This window comes from Cannabis sativa, chromosome X, assembly GCF_029168945.1.
Source record: "Cannabis sativa cultivar Pink pepper isolate KNU-18-1 chromosome X, ASM2916894v1, whole genome shotgun sequence".
NCBI lineage: Eukaryota > Viridiplantae > Streptophyta > Magnoliopsida > Rosales > Cannabaceae > Cannabis > Cannabis sativa.
This window is the reverse complement of record NC_083610.1, coordinates 60865175-60882641: the sequence shown is the minus strand read 5'-3', so window position 1 is coordinate 60882641 and position 17467 is coordinate 60865175.

The window sequence follows — 17467 nt, the reverse complement described above, 5'->3', positions numbered from 1 at the left end:
TAAATTTTTTAAATTAATTTTTTTTTAAATAATTTGATCTTATTTAAATTTAAAATAAGATAACTATAATCATGTAATTTTAAATAGATGTAAGATATTTTGCTAACTTTTAAATTTTGTTATTTTATTTATTTAAATTACATTTAAAATCTGAAAAAGATATTCCTTTATCTTTTTTAATTTTTTATTTAATTTTTATTTATAAAATAACATTTAAATTTTAAAAGTAGTTAGCAAATTTTGAAATGTTATTTAGGTTGGTTGAAACCTAATTTTTCAAAATTGTAGGTTTAATTTTAAATTTAATTTTTTTTTTTAAATTTCGAATTTTTTTTTAATTTTTTAAATTTTCGAAAATAAATATTTTATTTATTTAATTAATTATTTCGAAATTATTTATTTAAAATTAAATAAATCCTACATCCAACTATCTAGCTAACCTTGTTGCAGGAGTATGTGTTTTAGCTTGTTTTTAAGTTTTCAAAACCTATTATTACTTGATTGCAAATAGCCATGGTTACTTTTTGCCAGATCTAATGATCTGATGGCTCCCTTGGTCAAGTAAATAATTTGTAACATGTATATTTATAATCTTCTTTCATCTGTGTATGACCTAGCAACATGATAGGACCCATCCAAAGTGTGCCTGTGTGAGCCTATGTGTTTAATTTCATTATAGATGCATATAGGTTGTTGTTGCTAAATAAATTATCATAGTTCTTGATAGATTTTATTTAGGCCCATTTAATTTTTGGGCCTATTCAATTAATAACAGTTGTTCATTTTAAGGTTAAATTTCTCTCTTTTGGGCCTTGTGTGAGAGTTGGGAGCCATAGTAGTGGGTACGACATACTGAACCCAAAGACTTCGGATGAACCACCCCAATTGTGAAGGCCCATTTTCCTGATTTGAATAACTGTACTAGGTTAATTACACTAGTTTAACCTAATAAAATTGATTAGCAACATAATTAATTTCATTTATTTTGAAATTAATTTAAGAAAACCATAGTTTAAAGAATTTTATATTCTAAGCTAAACTATATGTATTTTCTTGTATTTAATTAAATATAGAATTATAACCATCTAGATTCTTTCTGAAGCTTAATTTAAATTTTTCATTAAATATTCCTATTTAAGTTGATATTTAGTTATCTACAACTAACCAACTTAAATCTGAATATCTTTTGGATTTAAAATTTCAAAATTAAGTTGAGGAATTTTATGCATTGGTTATTAAGATTCTTCAGATATTTTTTAAGTTAATATCTTTTCGAATATTAACTTAAAATGGAATATTATAGATATTTTTCAGGTTAATATTTTTTCGAATATTAACTTAAAATGGAATATCTTCAAATTAAGTGGTTACAACTTAATTTTAATTTAATTAAATCTGATTTGAAAGATATTTAAGTTGATTTTTTAGATTATTCTAAAACAACTTAAACAAGATATTTTCAAATTTGTTCCATTTTTATTCGAATTTATTTTTCGAATTTAAATAATAATTGAAATTTAATTAAAGTTAATTTTTTATTTAAACCAACTTTGATTTGAAATTTTTCATTATTATATTATGGAACTTGTTCGATATTTATTCGAATTTATTTTTTGAATTAAATAATAATTGAAAATTAATTGAAGTTGATTTTTTATTTAAACCAACTTTAGTTTGTAATTTTTCATTATTATAATATCGAATAAAATGATTATACAAAATACATATATTATTTTTTTTTAAATAATGAGCTTTTAATCAAGAGACATTCGATCTCCATTGTTGGTTTTACATCGCGTTTGTTTTAGTGAGTAATCCTCCCTAATGGAGGAACGTTCATTAGCAATTTCGCACCGTTTAATCCCGAAAGATAAGTAGTTTGTAAGTGTTTTGTATGGTACAGATCACCCTAATGGTGGCGACCATACTTGACTTGCAAATTATGAAACAGTGGAAGCTCATACAATAGAATTGCCTTGACTCTCGCCTAAACGGGACAACGCTGAATTCCAATCTTGATCGAATAAAAGGTTGCTAGAATGGTTATCATTTTAGATGAGTTGACAACTCTATTCAATGGATGATGCTTTGACTCTCGCCTAAACGGGACACTGTATCAGTTTGTTGAAAGACCTTGGAAAATAAACTATGTTAGATTTAGTATTTCTATAACATATGTCATTACTTGTTATTTTCTGAACTGTGTATGAATTTATGAGCCAAAACCTTACTTCTGTTCTATTGATGTGTTGTAGTGTCATTATGAATAACCCTCACCCCGATCCTCTCCTAGTTAATATCTTAGCAAAAGAACTCTATAGTGTGAAAATGCATCCTGGTAGTTGCATAAACTCGCACCTGTTGATGATGAATCTAAAGTTCCAAAAGGCAAATCTACTAGGAATTGATTTATCAAGAGAACAATGGGTCCAACTCATCCTTAATAGTCTTCCTCCGGAGTATAATGAATTTGTTATCTCTTACATGATCAACAATTCCAACTCCTCCGACATGGACAAGCTCGAAGCAGAATTACGAGCCCATGAACGGAATCTGATTGCAATAGGTCCCCCTGGGTTTGCAATTCATAATCAGAGGAAAAGGACTAGGTGTGAAGGATCTAGCAAAGCTGCTTCTTCAAGTACAATTATCAGACATAATCTTCTATGTTCGAATTGTAATGAAAAGGGACATCATGAAGAACGATGTCCCAAGCTTCTAAACAGTTCAAACGAAGGTAATGCTTTTGTCTTTGAATCATGTGTTTTAGAGAACGACAAATCTGTCTGGATTGTTGATTCTCGGTCTACTAACCATGTATGTTCTTCACTGCAGTTGCTTGAAACTTGGGAAAATCTGCTTCCAGGAGAGTTAAAGCTTAAAGTTGGCAATGGCGAATTAGTATCGGTCAAAGCTAGAGGAAAAGCCCGCATCAAGTTTCAACAAAGATTTTTAATTTTAGAAAATGTTTTATTTATTCCAAACTTTAGTAGAAACTTGATTAGTGTCTCATGTTTGCAAACACAATCTTATATATTGAATTTTTCGAGTACAAATTGTACAATTTCTCGTAATGGATTTCAAATATGTGTTGCTACAATGGAACAAGGGCTTTATGTTTTAAGACCGAATACTCAAATCTCACTAAGTAGTGAACTTTTCAATGTATCTAAACCTAGAAACCTCAAAAGAAAAGAGATTGATAATGATGATCAAACTTATCTATGGCATTTACGTTTAGGTCATATAGGCTTTGATAGACTCAATAGGCTAACCAAAGGCGGTCCATTGAAAAATGTCGTCTTAGGTGAACTGCCAGTATGCGAGTCCTGCCTAGAAGGAAAAATGACTAAACGTTCTTTCTCTGCAAAGGGAGAGCGTGCCAAAATGCCCCTAGGGTTAGTACATTCCGATGTCTGCGGACCTTTGAATGTCAAAGCCCGAGGTGGTTATGAGTATTTTGTCACTTTCATTGACAATTTCTCTAGATATAGTTTTCTTTACCTAATGCAAAAGAAATCTGAAACGTTTGAAAAGTTTCAAGAATTTCATGCTTTGGGCCAAAACCAATTAGGTATTACATTAAAGATCTTGCGAACTGATAGGGGTGGAGAATATATGGATATGCAATTCAAAGATCATTTAATTGAACTTGGAATTGAATCCCAATACACTGCCCCAGGCACCCCACAACAAAATGGAGTTGCAGAAAGAAGAAATCACACTCTTTTGGAAATGGTTAGGTCTATGCTGAGTTATTCAACTCTGTCTACATCCTTCTGGGAATATGCTATACAGATGGCAAATGGCATTTTAAATGTTTTTCTATCTAAAGCAGTCCCTAAGACACCCGTCGAACTTTGGAATGGTCGTACACCTAGTTTACGCCACTACAGAATTTGGGGGTGCCCTGCTCATGTCTTAAGAAAGAAAGAAGGCAAACTTGAATCACATACCGAAGTATGCATGTTTGTCGGAAATTCTAAAGAGACTAGGGGTGGACTATTTTATAGTCACAAGGATAACAAAGTGTTTGTTTCTGCAAATGCTACTTTCCTTGAAGAGAACTATATTAAAGACAACGAACCGAAAAGTAAAGATTTTCTAGAGGAATTGCTATCAGATTTAAGTCCTTCCAATGTTCCGTCCTCCTCCACACGTGAAGAGGATAATCCCACTCCCTCAGTTGAACCAACTGAGAAATCTACTACTAAAGTTTCTGTTCAGAAGATCACCGCACCTCGTCGTAGTGGGAGGGTTTCAACAAAACCAGCTCGTTATGGCTTGGATCGTGAAATCAATATGGTCGTAGATGACGTATTGATGACGACCCATTAACCTATAAACAGGCAATGGCTAGTACGCAACGAAAACGATGGTCAGCCGACATGGATTCAGAAATGGATTCCATGAAAAAGAACAAAGTCTGGGAATATGTAGACGCACCTGACGACTACCATCCGATAGGATGCAAGTGGGTTTACAAGAAGAAAAGAGGAGCTGGAGGCGAAGTTGAAACTTTTAAAGCTAGACTTGTAGCCAAGGGTTATACCCAAAGAGAAGGCGTGGACTATGAGGAAACTTTTAGTCCTGTTGCCATGCTCAAATCCATCTGAATTCTTCTCTCCATAGCTGCTGCTTTCGATTATGAAATCTGGCAAATGGATGTCAAGACTGCCTTCCTTAATGGGGTACTTGAAGAAACCATCTATATGGAGCAACCAGAAGGTTATGTTCTTCCTGGGCAGGAAAAGAAAGTTTGCAAATTAAATAGGTCTATCTATGGACTTAAGCAAGCTTCTCGCTCATGGAACAAAAGATTTGATGAAATCATCAAGACCTACGACTTTCTTCAGAATGAAGATGAACCTTGTGTTTACCAACTAAAGGAAGACCAAATAGTAGTATTACTGGTCCTTTATGTTGATGACATTTTGATTATTGGAAACAATGTCAAGAAAATGACTCACATCAAGGAATGGCTCAACACTCAATTCGATATGAAAGATTTGGGAAAAGCAGCCTATGTTCTTGGTATTCAGATTATTAGAAACCGGAAGAATAGATCTCTTGCTCTCTCTCAAACAACCTACATAGACAAAGTCTTAGAGAGATTCTCCATGAACAACACCAATGGGGCAAACATGCCTTCTAGATATGGTATTCGTTTATCTAAGGAACAGTCTCTGACTGATCCTCAAGAGATAGAGGACATGGCGAAAATTCCCTATGCCTCTGCAGTTGGAAGTCTAATGTATGTAATGTTATGCACTAGACCTGACATCTGTTATGCAGTTGGAATCGTGAGCAGGTATCAATCTAATCCAGGACATGAACATTGGAATGCAGTTAAGTATATTCTGAAATACTTAAAGAGTACAAGGAATCTTGTGTTAGTCTACAAGGGTGGTGCTTTAAATCCCATAGGCTACACTGATTCAGATTTCCAAGCAAGTCTTGAAGACAGGAAATCTACATCTAGGATGGTGTTTACTCTTGGGGGTGGAGCAGTGGTTTGGAGAAGTGCAAAACAAACCGCGATATCAGACTTGACTATGGAAGCTGAATACATAGCTGCAGCCGAAGCTGCTAAAGAACTTGTCTGGCTAAGAAAGTTCTTCACCAGTATAGGTGTCGTTCCTGGAATGGAAAAGCCTCTGGTCTTACTTTGTGATAACAATGGAGCAATAGCAAACAGTAAAGAACCTCGAAGCCACAAGAGAAGCAAACACATTGAAAGGAAGTATCACATTATCAGAGAATACATGGCAAGAGGGGATGTACTAGTTGAGAAAGTTGACACAGAGGACAACCTAGCTGATCCATTTACCAAAGTCTTGGTCGTGACAGCTTTTGAAAAGCACCGTCAGAATTTAGGATTAATTGATATGTACTGATTAGTTTTATATTAGTGCAAGTGGGAGTTTGTTGGGTTTTATGCCCTAAATAAAACTCCATTTCAATGTAATCTATTTTATTCAACATCAATAAAGAAACAGAAGTATTTTTCATTCATTTGTGTATGTTTTGGTTCACTTTATCAATTGCTTGTCTATTTGATTTATAAATTCATCTTAAACCCTTTTCACATACTTGATCCTGTTTATTGTGTTGTCATCACATTGGAAAGTAAACATGACTATGTGAATAAAGTTTCCTAGATTTATCAGACACAGGGTTTTACTAATATGATAATCTACAACAAGAGGTTACTTGCATTTGGAGAAATGCTATGTTCTTTCCAGAACATTGGTTAAAGTAAAGCTCAGGTTGGATGCATGGAGTATGCATCGGAAGGGACCGATATTGAACTTTGACTTAGATTTAATTAAACTTACTGTAAAATCTATTCAAGTCAATATTGCCTAGTTGATCCTAGATCAAATGTTCTTAATCCTGTTATGATTAGGCTCAATCTTGAAAGGCTATTCGTGTTCTTTGATTTGTTAGTTAAGCCTACTTTTAGGTCAGGGTGATACGTACATTTTGGGAACATGGTAGTGCAATTGAGTGGGAGCGCTAGCATAAACATGGAATCTATAGCTTCTATCTTGCGAATAGTAAGCAAAGGATGATCTCCTTCGAGCTTGACCAAACGAACATAAATGGTGGAGTACTCATTTCACATAAGCTGAAATATCATTTATACGGGGTCAAGTGTTTTAAGGATAAAATACATAGTAGGGTGTTACGGTAATCTAATCCCTTTACAGTGTAGATCATTCATATAGAGGATCATTGATCACATTAGGATTATAACAATGGATAACTAATGATGCATCTATATGGTGGAACATATAGAGCATTCTATATACTGAGAGTGCAATTCTAAGTTCTATGCGTGGATTCAACGAAGAATTAATAAGTTAGTGAATTTTAGTGCTAAATTCTTGATCTACTTATTGGAAGCTCGGTTATATAGACCCATTGTCCCCGCACTAGTTGAGATAATATTGTTTGTAAGACTCATGTAATTGGTTTTGATTAATCAATTATAATTCTCAAATTAGACTATGTTTATTTGTGAAATTTTCACTAAGTAAGGGCGAAATTGTAAAGAAAGAGTTATTAGGGGCATATTTGTTAATTATGATACTTTGTATGGTTCAATTAATAAATATGATAAATGACAATATTATTTAATAATTATTTATAGTTATTAAATAATTAGAATTGGCATTTAAATGGTTGAATTAGAAAATTGGCGTTTTTGAGAAAATCAGATACAAAAGTGTTAAAACTGCAAAATTGCAAAAAACAAGGCCCAAACCCAGTAAGCCATGGCCGGCCACTTTTGTAGGGAATTTAAACTGATATTTTCATTATTTTAATGCCAAATAATTCAAACCTAACCCTAGTGAAATGCTATAAATAGGTAGTGAAGGCTTTAGGAAAATTACACTTCATATTCAGAAAACCTGAGCCTTTCTCTCTCTACCTTGGCCGCCACCCTCTCTCTCTCTTCTTCCTTGATAATTTCGAAACCCCTTAGTGATTAGAGTAGTGCCCACACACAGCAAGCAATACCTCAATCATAGTGAGGAAGATCGTGAAGAAAGATCATCAGCAAAGGAGTTTCATCATCAAAGATTCAGAGAAAGAGATCCAGGTTCAGATCTTGATAATACTCTGCTACAGAAAGGATACAAGGGTTAGAGATCTGAACGGAAGGAGTCATTTAATTCCACTGCCCCAATGTAAGGTTTCCTAAACTTTATATGTGTTTATTTCATCGTTTTAGAAAGTTCATATTTAGGGTGTTAATCAACATACTTGTGAGTAGATCTAAGATCCTGGTAAAATAATTCCAACAAAAATAACATACTTGTGAGTAGATCTAGGATCCTGGTAAAAATAAATTCCAACACATTACTCATCTAGGGATACTGAATTCTTTACCGCTTATTAAGTGCATCTGCATATACAGAAGACATATCTCTAATTCTATCCAAAATAAAATAGAGATAACACAATTAAGAACTTTCTTTAGTTGAACAACTTTTACAATGCTTTACAAAAGCAACAAAGTTGTGTAGCTTCACTGATGGAGCTTAAATTATTATAGATAGGTTTTTACATCTTTCTAGAATAATTCCTCCACCCCGAGAGTAACCACCATCTCGAATTGGTTATGAGTTGGTGTAGATATAAGGATTCTAATGTACACCCCTATCATCTAACATATAGGTCACTTTCAGAGATTCTTCCTTGACTGTCTCCTAATGTTCCTTGTTTGATTACATCTTAGATGACTCCCACTCAACAGTAGGAGTTTGGTTAAGTTCGTACACTAGTGTACACTTAGCCTCTTACTATTGGTACTCAGTGACATCATGTTGTGACATATTATCTTAGTCTGAAACTATAAGTTCCTTCTAGACTAAGTCATCAACATAGCAATCTAGTATTAACATTAATGTACAATACTTGTTTAAGATTAAGTAATCATTAGAGATACCATAAAACATTTCATGAGGATTAGGTGTCTTGCCCAAGTCATTCGAATAGACTATGCAAAATTCTACTATCTTATCCTCAAAATTCTGATAAGTTATTTCTATCCATATGAATGGTTAGATTTACTTTCTCAGTTGAATTCTAAAGTTCCTATCATAATCATAACATAGTAATCTATCACAAGTGTCATCCAAATAAAGATGGGCTTAAAATTTTAAAATTCTCCCACTCAGATAAGGTACTGTGATACTATGTCCAAGAACTTTATTGGTATCAATTTCTATACTATAGTAACATAGGAACAAAATACAAGATCAAGAATAAGTTCTAATAATTTGCTAATTTGTTCATTATATTATATCCATGTCTAATCAAAATATGTGTGTTATAGAGATGCTGTGGTGTATTGAGTATAGTCTAGAGTTCAAAATGAACTACATATGTCGATATCTTTATCCACCCCTAAGTGTTATAGAGATCATGTGGAGTTATGAATATAGTCTAGAGTTCAAAAGATATAAAAGATCGTTGAACTGCATATATTACTTCTTAACTTCTTCCACCCCTATCAGATGAAAAGATCTTTTTATTAAACAAAATCTTAATAATTGTTTTAAGAATTTAACAATTATTCATAAACATTGAATTTTAAATTCTAAGTATTTATGTGGTATGATCTCTTTGCCGTGATGAATATACCATAGATTTCGTATCAATAATAAAACACAAACACATACAAACATGATAAACATTTAAATATAATTGGTATTGACATACACAAGATAAAGAAAAATATGAAGCTCAATTCATAAATGCAATTCATAACTAAAAGTGAAAACTTTATTAATATTAAAAAAAAAAAACTGAATTGTCTGCATAAATATGAAATAGGGAATAAAATCTTAAACCAATAATTGAAACTAAATTGTTCATAAATTGAAACAATTAAATCAAAAATATAAAAGTAGATTTCGAGCTTCATCTTCAATCTTGGATAATCTCCACCCTTCTGTCCAACCATCCGACTCAACTCGCTAGGATAGCAATCCAAGTTTAAGCAGTTGGAGCTGAAATAAGAAGAAAACAAACATGGTTAGTAGATCTAGAATTAATATCCAGGGGGATAATAATTCTCTAAAACACATCAGTTTATAGCATAGATAGAAATACCTTGTTTTGTCTCTAGAAACTTAGAGCATTGGGGTTTCAAGTGGCCCTTTTCATTGCAATAGAAGTATTTTCCTTTTTGCTTTGCCTCGGGATTAGCAACCTTTTTCTTTTTAACTGTTTTCACAGCTTTAAGAGGCTTCTTGCTATTCTTCCAGTTCTTCTTTTTGTTGGGTTTCGAAGCAGAGGCTATGTTTGCCTCAGCCTTGACCGTACCATTAGCAGTGCCAGAACTAGGAGCTTTAGTTCCTCCTTTCTGTGGTCCTTCAATCAAATTTTCAAATGTCTGAAGGTTGTTGATTAACTCGAGGAAGTCAAGCTCCAACTTGTTCATGACATAATTTGATGTAAAGGGCAGGAAAGCTGGAGTCAAACTATTCAAGATCAAACTCACTTGAGTTGTCTGATCTATAACAGCTCCATGATTCTCAGCCTCTTGGAAGTAACTAGTCATCTGGAGTAGGTGATCACGCACGTTCTGATGAGGTTTCACCCGTGCATTGATGAAATTCTTGGTCGCCTCAAAGCGAGCTTGAATTGAAGCCATCCCAAACAATTCAATTAACTAGTTCATGCTTTCTGTAGCCGTGAGAGTATTGGAAAACCTTGTTTTCAAGGTGTCGACCATGCTAGACAGCATAAAGTATCGAGCTTTATTGTTAGCATTCTGTCAATGCTCGAACTTTTCCTTGACTGCCTTGCTCGCATTCTCACCTGGCTACTCAGGAGCCTCTTCAGTCAACACAAACAGGGAATTTTCACCAATGAGAGCAATAATAATGTTCTCTCTCCATTTGATGAAGTTAGCTCCAGAGAGCTTGTTGTCAGTCAACAGTGACACCATGGGATTGTTCATAGTCATATTGGATACTGCAAATAACAATAAATAGAAATCAATTAAGGTTTAACACAATAACATATTCAGAAATTATTAGCATTTAGTAAGTTGGAATGACAAGTGAAAATACTAAAACATACAATCCTAAATAATTTCCAAGGTTTCCAACAAACTAATACCAGTGTCCTATTTAGGCGAGAGTCAAAGATACCATTCATTGAATAGAGTAGTCAACTCATCTAAAATGACAAACATTCTAGCAATCTTTTATTCGATCAAGATGAGAATTCAGCGTTGTCCCGTTTAGGCGAGAGTCAAGGCCATTCAATCTTATGAGCTTCTATTATTGTTTCATACTCTTGTAAGTCTTACTCTTAGCAGCTACCATTATGGTGATCAGTACTAGGAATAAAACACTTACAAATAATACTTATCTTTCAAGATTCTACGGCGTTAAATTGCTAATGAACGCTCATCCATTAGGAATGATTAGTCACTAAAACAAGAACTATGTAGAACCAACAATGGAGATCGAATATCCTTATAATAAAGCTCATTATTTAAAATGCATTTTCATCTAACATTTATTTTAATCTATTTATTTTGAATATATATTTATTCAATTAAAATTACCAATTAAGAAAACTCTAAATATAAATTTTAATTTAATATTTATATAATTATACTTAGATAGATCTTAAAATAAATAAAATTATTTTCCATCTTAGTAATAATATTTTAATAAATATTTCGAAAAAATATTTAATTTAAGTTGATCCAAAATTAATTAAAAAATTAATTTTCAACTCAAATTTAATTTTCTATAAATATATATAGCAAAGTTCGAAAATCCAATGTATTTAAAAATAAATATATTTTTTTGAAATTGCTTAAAATAAAATAAAATAAATCCTTCAAAAATTATTCTAATTTATGTTGGTCCAAAATTAATTAATAAATTAATTTTTAACACAAAATAATTTTCCTATTTGATTAAATTTGTAAGAAAATTATCAAATATTTAAGTATCTTGGATAAAATCAACTTAAATATTAATTTTCTATTTAATTAAATATAACTAGAAAAATACTTCAAGCAAACAGAAAATAACTATCTAGATTTTCACTAACTAATTTCTTTATTTTCTAATTAAAATATAATATATTTTAGTCCATTTTTCAACTTTAATCTATTTTTCAAAAAAAAAAAAAATCAAAATTATGTGCATTAAATAATGTAATTTCGAAATTGGTGGTAAAAATGATTAATAAAATAAAATAAAATATATTTTTGAAAATTATTCTAATTTAAGTTGTTCTGAAATTAAAATTTCCAACTTAAATATAATTTTCTATTTAATTAAATATTCTGAAAATAACTAATATTTAAGTGTCTAGAATAAAATCAACTTAAATATTTAATTTTTAATTCAATTAAATGTATTAAATAAAAGAATCAAATAATTAAGTATAAAATCAACTTAATTATTAATTCTAATTTAATATTAGGAAAAATATTCTAATTTAAGTTGATCCAAAATTAATTAAAAAAATTAATTTTCAACTTAAATATATTTTACTAATTAATTAAATATTAGAAAATATAATTAGTTACTAGAAATAACTATCTAGAATATATCCCATTAACTAAATGTTTTTCTAAAATTAACTTTAAAATATTCAATGAAAAATAAATTTCATATATTTTAAAGCTAATTATGTTACTAATTCAATTTTAATAAGGTTAGACTAATATAATTAACCTAATATAATTATTTAAACAAGGAAAATGGGCCTTCACAATTGGGGTGGTTCATGTGAGGGAGGGTTGGGTTAAGTATGTCGTACCTACTATTGGCCCCCTAACTCTCACACAAGGCCCAAAGGAGAGGAATTTAACCATTAAATAAATAATTGTTATTCATTGAATGAGCCCAATACTAATTGGGCCTAAATAAAATTACTTATGTAAAATTTTATTTTAGCAACCTAGTCCATTTAATTAATAAAAATTAAATGGGCTTCCTATATGCATCTAAGCCCAAAAGCAAACACATAGGCTCACACAGGTCAAATGATTTGGATGGGCCCTATCATGTTACTAGGTTTACACAGATGAAAGAAATTGCAAAATTTACCTGTTACAAATTATTTATAAGATCTATTGACAATGGGACTATGATTAAAAACAGATCATTCGGTCAGTCAACAAGTTAATCATAGCAATTTAGATCAAATAAATAATAGGTTTGTAAAAAAAAATTTGAATAAATAAATAAACAAACATGTAACAAATAATTGGAAAGTAGGTTAAGATATTTCTATTTTAAAAAATTAAAATATTTAAAATATATCTTAACTAGAATTTAAAATTTAGGTTATTAGAGAATATTTGAAAAATATTTTAAATCTAACAAATCTCCTAAATATCTTAAATTCTAACTTAAATTCAAATATCTAACTAATTTTCAAATTATCAGTTTATTTAAATAATTTAAATTAATTAAATATCTAATAAGATAATATAATATAACATCTTGAATCTAAAATTTAGATATTCCTAATATTATATTCTTAATCTTATAATTTAATAAATTAAATATAACAAAAATAAACAAATTGAAAAATAAGATATTTGATGGTTAGGATATTATCAATTTTATTTAATAATTAAATAAAATAAAATATCTTAAGTTTGAAAATTTTATGGTTTGCAAACCCTAAGATTTCTATTCAAACCAAAATTAACAAACATTTCAAAATTTCATGTTATTTTGCTAAAAAAAATTATTTTAATTAAAATAAATATCTAATAAGATAAAATATCAAAAATAACATTTTCAAATCTTATAATTTAATTTTAATAAAATATATATTTCAAAAAATGAAAAATTTTGAAAAAAAACTAATATGGTTAGCAAATTTTGAAATTTAAACTAGATTATTTCTAAAATTTATTAATATTTTAATATCAAAATAAGATCATTCCAAATTTTAATAATAAAATAAGTAATATCTGATCTTATAATTAAAATAAATAAAATAATAAAAAATTTCAAAATTAATCATAAGGCTATTTTTGTGGAAAAATCAAATTTTCAAATTCAAAGGCTACTAATATCTAAAACTAATTTTAATTAATTAAAAATTAATAAAAATTAATTTTATTCTGATAATTAGATTTTTAATTAAAAATTTAGATTCTACACAAAATTCTACTAAAATTTAAATTTTGTTTCAATGAAAAATGATTTTTGAATCAAAAGATATGATGAAAACAAATTTGAGGCACACGGGTATGCATTGTATACCCCTGCGCGCGCGGATGAAGGCACCTGACCAAGACTGGAGGCTCCACGCAGCCTCTATGGCCGAGAAACCTCGGCGTGAGTGGGGGCAAGCTTCGAACATGCCCCTATGTGAAGGGGTTTTGTCCGAGCGAGCCGCACAATGTCCCTTATGCGTGCGCTCGTATGTGCATCCAATTTTAGATATTTTCATCCAAATTCAAAAAATTATAACTAATTCATAAAAAATCCAAATTAGGTTCTGTAAAAGCCTAAATTCATTAATTTTTTGTCTACTTTCCAGTAAAAATATTTTCATAATGAAACAAAGAAATATTTTATAACATACATTGCGATTTCCATACAATCATCAAATATGCATAAAAACCATCATGAAACCATCCAAATCAACACAAACATTGTTTTAAATCCATATTTCATGAAAGTAAATCATTGCCATAGCTTTGAGGCCAGTTGTTGGATTATGTTTTACCAGGATCTAGATTTACTACCATGTATGTTGTTTAACATCCTAAATATGAATTTCTAAAACAATGGAATTTAAACACATATAAAATTTGAGAAACCTTACATTGCGTGCAGCAAAATTAAATGACTCCTTCCGCTCAGATCTCTAACCCTTGTATCCTTTCTGTAGCAGAGTATCACCAAGATCTGAGCCCGATTCTCTTTCTCTTGAATTGGATTCTTCACAGTCTTACACACTATGATTGAGTACCACTTTATGTGGGTGGGCACGCACTCTATCACTATAGGGTTCGAAATATTAAAGAGAGAAAGAGAGAGGAAGGATTTGAAAATAGAGAGAAGAGATGGCTCAAGATTTGACTGAAGGCAAGTGTATTCATCATCTTTTAATTTGAGGCCATCACTATCTATTTATAGGAATCCAACTAGGCTTAGGTTTGAATTATTTAGCATTAAAAATTGATAAAATAAATGGTAGAATAAGCATAAGTTGCCGACCATGGATGTGGGCCCCCACTTTGTAATTTTGCCATTTTTCCAACTATTTATCTTATTTTCTCAAAAATGTCATATTTTCCAATTCAACAACTTAAATGCCAAAACTATTTATTTAATAATTCAAATTAATTATCAAATAAAATTGTCATTTAACATATTTATTAATTAGACTTAATAAAGTCTCTTAATTAATAAATAAACCCTAGAATCTCTTTTCTTCACAATTAAGCCCTAGCTTAGTGAAAATTCATAAACTAGACATAGTCTAATTTAGAATTATAATTGATTAATTAAAATCAATTAACTGAGTCTTACAAGCAGTATTGTCTCAACTAGTATGGGGACCATGGGCCTATACAACCAGGCTTCCAATAAGCAGAACTAGAATTTACCGAGTAAATTTTCTAATTTATTAATTCCTTATTGCATCCACCATAGAACTTAGAATTGCACACTCAGTTATATAGAGCGCTCTATATGTTCCACGATATAGATACGCTATAAACATTTAACCATCGTTCTAATCCCAATAATTAAAGATTCTCTATAGATGATTTACACCGAGTGGGACAAATTTACCGTTTCACCCCTCAATGTATTTATCCTTAAAATACTTAGCTTCCTGTAAATGATATTTTAGTAAACTAATATAATCACTGAAATAAGAGCTCTTCCATTTATCTCTATTAAGCCAAGCTAGAAGGAAGTCATCATTTCACTTCTATGTCCAAATAGAAGCTATAGATTCCATATCTATGTTTAGCGCTCCCACTCAATCGTACTATCATGTTCCCAAAATGTATGTATCACCCGGACCAAAAGGTAGGCTTAACTAACAAATCAAAGAACACAAATAACACTCTTGAGATTGAACCTAAGCATGTCAGGATTAAGATCTTTTGATCTAAGATCAACCATTGATATTGACATAGAAAGATACAACGGTAAGATTATAATATCTTTACCAAGATCAATATCCTTCCCAGTCTAATGTATACTCCATACATCCAAAACTAGCATACTTTGCCAATATCCTGGAAATAACATAACATTTATCCAAGGTGTAAGTATACTTTATTCCTGACTATCACATCAGTGTAAATCCAGTGCACTGATGAATCAAGGGACATTGTCTTTTCAAGCATATAATCACAATTACATTCCACTTGTTGACATCACTTGGATAAATGTTCTGGACTTAACAAATTTTGTACACATTAAACCATAAACATGAAAACTACATGTAAACATACATGAGTTCTAATCTTCTATTGATAACATATCAGATTGTATTGTAATGGGTTTTATTTAGGGCATAAAATCCCAACATAATGATCTTGAAATGATTGTTTTTTAAGAGACTCCTATTTTACGTCCTCAGAAGAGGGATCGGAAGAAAGTAACAGTTTTGAAGTCTCCACAAATTGAGCTTGCTTCTAGTGCCTCCAAATCAGGTTCATCTTCTGTTTCTCCTGATAAGTCTGTTTATAAGGTGGTTAAATATGTGGGTGGTTTGTGCCCCTTGGACGACAAGATTGGTGAACCTGTTGATCCCCAATTGAAATCTGAGTTTGACATTTGGCTTGGTAATGGTCTTAGAAAGCAAAAATCTAAGTAAGTCTTTTTAGGTGTTTTCAATTCAATATCTGTTATTGTTTTCATTTTTTCTTTGTGTTTTGATGTCTGTTTTTTTTTTTCTTTTTAGCACAACAACTAATGTGTATTGTAAGGGTAAGGACACAATATTTTCGCCATTTCGTTTTGGGGTTGAGGAAGTTAGCAGCAAGATGTGGTTGCACAACCTTAGCTATCCTAATTGTTTCCTTACGAATACTGTAAGTTTTTTTCTTTACATGTTGTGTTGTTCTTTGTCTGTTTTATTTTTTTTTCCTTTTTTCTGTTTTTAAGTGTTGTTCTGTTGGTTTTTTATCTGATTGAAGACATTTTTATTTTCTTATTTGCAGCACATTGACATTATTTTCTACTATCTTCGTAAGAAAATAAAGTATGCTGTTGAACCGAAAATCAAGGTCACCACAACTGATTGTCTTTTTTAATCTAGCATTACAAACTTGTATGATAAGTTTGTTGAGAAAAACAATGATATATCAATGTTGTCTCTTTCTCATAATGTGGCACAGTACATTCGTGGTGGTAAGCTATTATGTGCCACTCCTTGGCACTTGGTCGATCACGTTGTTATGCCTATTAATGTCAAATTGCAGGATCATTGGATTTGTGGTCGTTTAAACATATCCGAGCGGCAAATATATCTGTACAATTCATTGCATTCTGGCAGGTATATGACAACTGCCAAAGAGGCTTGCAAGCCTTTTTTTTTTGTTATTTTACCCTATTATTTCTCTATGTTAGACTTTAGAGGCCTTCGCAGTGAATCTAAGTTTATCACGATAGAACCGTTTCCGATTGTTGCTGTTGATGGTTTACCCGAGCAGGTCACATCGTAAGTTTTGTGCATAATGCTCAATGTTTTTTTTTTCTTATTTTGTAAAGTTATGTTTTGTTATGTGATTTTGTCCATTTTCTAGTGTATTTTTTGTGTTTTTATGATGTTTTTGTTGTTGTTGTTAAGTGATTGTGGTGTTTTCGTAGCATCTTTTGCTGAGTATTTTATTGATGGAAAACCCATCCCATCCTCTGATTTTGATGTGGAAGTTCACCGCGATCATTTGGTTGTGTCATTTTTATCATTATGGCATGAAGAAGCAACT